Below are 5,325 nucleotides of genomic sequence, written 5' to 3'. Positions count from 1 at the left end.
AAAAAAAAAAAAAAATAATAATAATAAATTTTTTTAGGCGCGGGCATGCCCCTAAAAAAAATATATATATATATAAAAAATTTTTTTTTAAATAGAGATAGAGGCCGGGCACAGTGGCTCATGCCTATAATCCTAGCACTTTGGGAAGCCGAAGCAGGCAGATCACTTGAGATCAGGAGTTCAAGACCAGCCTGGCCAACATGGCGAAACCACGTCTCTACTAAAAATAGAAAAATTAGCCAGGCATGGTGGCAGGTGCCTGTAATCTCAGCTACTCGGGAGGCTGAGACAGGAGAATTGCTGGAACTTGGGAGGCGGAGGTTGCAGTGAGCCGAGATCATGCCATTGCACTCCAACCTGGGTTTACAACAGTGACCAAAAAAAAAAAAAAAAAATAGAGATGGAGAGGGGGGTCTCACTATGTGACCCAGCCTGGTCTCAAACTCCTGGCCTCAAGCAAACCTCCCATCTCAGCCCCTATAAATTCTGGATTACAGGCATGAGCCACTGTGCCTCATCATCTAATCCCTTGTTAAACCTCTTCCACACAGTGCTCTTGGGCAGCTGCAATCCAGCAACAATCCCGTCTCCTTTCTCTGACCTCCTGCAGTTTATGAGCCAAGCCTTCTCATGAAGCTCTCTTGTCCTGACGTCACAGGCCATCTTTGGCTTGAATCAGAGCTTTAGCCTTCACAGTTCAGGGATTGTGCATTAGGGTTCTTGCTTCCTGTTTAGGAGTACTCAAAGTTAGCAGGGAATAAGCACAGCTTCTGATTGACTGGTTGGAGTCTGGGCTCCACCACATTACCGCTGAGTGATTCTGGCCCCTGCACCTGATCTTAGAGTCTTGGTTTCCTCAACAGTAAAATGGGGTTCAGGCCAGGTGCAGTGGCTCATGCCTGTAATCCCAGCACTTTGAAGGCCAAGGTAGGCGGATTCCTTGATGTCAGGAGTTTGAGACCAGCCTGGACGACATGGCAAAACCCTGTCTCTACTAAAAATACAAAAATTAGCCAGGTGTGGTGGTGGGTGCCTATAATCCCAGCTACTTGAGAGGCTGAGGCAGGAGAATCTCTTGAACCTGGGAGGAGAAGTTGCAGTGAGCCGAGATAGCGCCATTGCACTCTGGCCTGGACCACAGAGTAAAACTCTGTCTCAAAAAAAAAACACAAAAAAACAAAAAAACAAAGCCAGGCGCAGTGGTTCACGCCTATAATCCCAGCACTTTGGGAGGCTGAGGCAGGCAGATCACGAGGTCAGGAGTTCGAAACCAGCCTGACCAACATGGCGAAACCCTGTCTCTACTAAAAATACAAAAATCAGCTGGGCTTGGTGGCACAGGCCTGTAATCCCAGCTACTGAGGAGGGTGAGGCAGGAGTATTGCTTGAAACCGAGGAGGTGGAGGTTGCAGTGAGCCGAGATCGAGCGACTGCATTCCAGCCTGGGCAACAGAGTGAGATTCCATCTCAAAAAAAAAAAAACAAAAAAAAAACAGGGGGCGTTGGGTTCAAATGCTTTCTTTTCCATGTTGGTGAAGATGAAATGAGAAAGTGAAGGTGGATATTTCTAACCTAGAGCCTGACATATGAACAACAGGAGCTCAACAGACGCCAAGCTCCTTCCTTCCTGGCTTTGCAGTGGGCTTTCCCTGTTCACTCCCTCCAATGGGGCTAAAGTGGGAGTATCGCTTGAGCCTGGGAGATTAAGCTGCAGTGAGCCGTGATCGCACCATTGCACTTCAGCCTGGGTAACAGAGTGAAACCCTGTCTTTAAAAAAATTTTTTTTAGGGGCGGGCGCGGTGTGTCCCCCTTGCACCCCTTGCACCCCTGTTGAGACATATATTGAGTCAGAAATGGAAACTTTCCTTTCAACACCTCCCTAACTCTATTCATCAGCTTCCAGTTCCTGTTCTCTGGGTCAATGGGGCCCTCAAGTCCAGACTTGGGCCATGACCTTTCAAGTCTCCAGGTATAGTTCTAAAGGTGGCTGCTGAGTGGAGCCTGGGTGTCCCTACTGCCTCAAATCCTTCCCGCCATCAGCCAGGCCTTTACATCCCTCCCTCCCTGCCAGGACAACCTGTTTGCTTCACAGCTGCTGTGGAAGAGATAGGCAGCCTGGATTATCAAGCCAGACAAGGCTCGTTGCTGACAGTTCCCACCCACCCAGAGGCAAGTGTTCCTTAGCCCTTAACCCCCTCTGTGCTGGGTCTTCAGGCCTAGGGACTTGGCACAGCAGGGAAGATGGGCAGGCCTGGTACCCTCTATACCAAGTTCCCAAGTCTGGTGTCATGAGCACAACAGGGTAGGAAACAGCATCACCCGTAGGCTCCAGGTGACCATTCTGCATACTAAGCCCTTTCCTTCCTGGGTTCATGGAAGTTCATGGTAAAGAGGGCCTTAATAGGCCTCTGAAGGCTTAGGCGGAAGGCTCTATACTCTCCACTCCCTCTTCCTGAGGCTGGTTCCAGGCTCCGGGGACAGAGGCCTGGCTTTCTCCATTCCGGGGGTCCACTGGTACTAAGGCATCCTCTCCTCACTCCCTATCCCCACATCATTGCCCCTTCCTCCTCTCCAGCACCCTTCAGATCTCTATCAGCAAGGCCCCTCCCATCTTCTTGCTGAAGTCACTGTCCTTGACACTTAGGACAACCTGGACCATCTCCTAGTTGGGTCTCATTGCAGCCACTGAGGACTCCTTTTCCTGAAGGTCAACAGGAAGCAGTGAAAAAAGCAGTAGTGGGCCAGGCATGGTGGCTCATGCCTGTAATCCCAACACTTTGGGAGGCTGAGGCAGGTGGATTGCTTGAGCCTCAGGAGTTCGAGACCAGCCTGGGTAACATGGTGAAACCCCATCTCTACTAAAAATACAGTTAGCCAGGCGGTGGTATGCGATTGTAGTCCCAGCTACTTGGGAGACTGAGGCAGCAGAATCGCTTGAACCTGGGAGGTGGAAGTTGCAGTAAGCCGAGATAGCGCCACTGCACTCCAGCCTGGCAGAGCGGGACTCCGTCTCAAAAAACAAACAAACAAACAAACAAAAAATTAGCCAGGTATGATGGTGCATGCCTGTAGTCCCAGCTACTCAGGAGGCTGAGGTAAGAGGATCACTTGAGCTCAGGGAGGTCAAAGCTGCAGCAAGTCATGATGGTGCCACTGCACTCCAGCCTGGACTACAGAGAGAAACTCTCTCTCTATCTCGGGGAAAAAAAAAAAAAGTCTGCTCCCTCAAATATTTTTCCCATTTCAGTAAATAGCAACTCCGTTCTTCTGTTCTTCCAGACGGGACAAAGATCTTGGAGGCAATTTATTTTCTTAATTAACTTTTTGCTGAAGTAGAACATATATTCAAAAAGTGCATGACTCATAAGTGAATTATCACAAAGTGAACACACCCATGTAATCACCATCCAGTCAAGAAACAGGACATTCTCAGGGGGCTCCTGTGCCCTCTATCTCAGTCTCTTCTTCCCCAAAGGTGACCTTTAACCTGACTTCTAATGTCATAGCTTAGCTTTGCCTGCTTTTTGGACTTTATATAATGGAATGATACAATCTGTATTATTATTATTATTATTTTTGAGATGGAGTCTCGCTGTGTTGCCCAGGCTGGAGTGCAATGGCATGATCTCGGCTCACTGAAACCTTTGCCTCCTGGGTTCAAGCAATTCTCCTGCCTCAGTTTCCCAAGAGGCTGGAACTACAGATGTGTGCCACCATGCCCAGGTAATTTTTGTATTTTTAGTAGAGATAGGGTTTCACTATATGTTGGCCTGGCTGATCTCAAACTCCTGACCTCAGGTAGTCCACCCGCCTCGGCCACCCAAAGTGTTGGAATTACAGGCATGAGCCACCATACTCGGCTATTATTATTATTTTTGGGACAGGGTCTCGCTGTGTCTCCCAGGCTGGAGGGCGATGATGCAATCTTGGCTTACGGCAGCCTCAACCTCCCAGGCTCAAGCAATCCTCCCACCCCAGCCTCCCGAGTATCTGGGACTATAGGTGCAAACCACCATGTCCAGTTAATTTATTTTGTATCTTTTGTAGAGACAGGGTTTTGCCACACACTCAAGTGAACTACCCACCTCATCCTCCCAAAGTGCTGGGATTACAAGTGTGAGCCACTGCACCCAGTCTATGTCTGGCTTCTTTCACTCAACATTAAGTTTGCAAGATTCATTCACGTATTCGCATGTAGAAGTAGTTCATTTGTTTTTATTATTGCATAGTATTCAATTTCATGAATATGATACACATTTTTTATTCTACCATTGATGAACATTTGAGTTGTTTGAATTTGGGGGCCATTATTCATAATGCTGCTGTGAGTATTCTTGTATCCATATGTATGTATATCGCTGTTGGGAATGAAATGGTTGGGTCAAAGCGTATGCTTATGTTCAGCTGTAGTAGATTCTGTCAAACAGGTTTCCAAAGTGGTTGTATTGACATATAGTTCTACCAGCAGTGTATGAATGTTCCAATTGCTCTTCCTCTTCACCCATACTTGATATTATAACTTTTTTTTTTTCATTTTAGTCATTCTGGTGGGTGTGAAGTGATAATCTCATTTTGGTTTTAATTTGCATTTCCCTGATGACTAATGAAGTTATGCATGCTATTCCTGCCATTCTTTACTATATAACAAATCAACCTCCAACTTAGAAGCTTAAACAATGAACAGTCCATTTACTATCTCATACAGTTTCAGGAGTCTGGATTTTAGGAGGTTGGCTGGGCAGAACTGGCTTGGGGTCTCTCCTACAGATGCAGCCAGATGGGGGCTGGAGGTGCTGCAGGTATCTCTCTCTCTTCACATAGCCAGGGCCTAGCCCTGTGGTCCCTCTCTTTGGGCTTCCTTACAGTACAGTGACCTCAGAACAGTCATACTGCTTACATGGAGGCTAAAGGCTTAAAGAGAGAGTATTCCAGCAAACAAAGCATAGGCTTTGCCATCTTTTGTGATCTAAATTCAGAAGTCACATAATGTCACTTCTGCCATATTCTTTATTGGCCTAAATAGCCACAAAAGTCCGCCAGTTTCAAGGGAAGGAAGCATAGGCTCTACCTCTGATTGTAATGGTCAAAGTGACACTGTAAGAGGAACATGTAGGATGGAAGATATTGTTGCCACTATCTGTGGAAAATACAGTCTGTCACACACATTTCATACATCTATTGGCCACTCCTTTGTCTATTTTTCTGTGGCGTTACCATTTCTTCCCTTACTGATTGGTAAAATATATTCTGAAAGCTAGTTGTTTTTTTTTTTGCCAGGCATATATCTTGCAAATATTTTTTCTGATTATTCTGAGGCTTGCCTT

This window comes from Mandrillus leucophaeus, unplaced genomic scaffold, assembly GCF_000951045.1.
Source record: "Mandrillus leucophaeus isolate KB7577 unplaced genomic scaffold, Mleu.le_1.0 Scaffold541, whole genome shotgun sequence".
NCBI lineage: Eukaryota > Metazoa > Chordata > Mammalia > Primates > Cercopithecidae > Mandrillus > Mandrillus leucophaeus.
Note: the sequence above shows the minus strand (reverse complement) of the source record.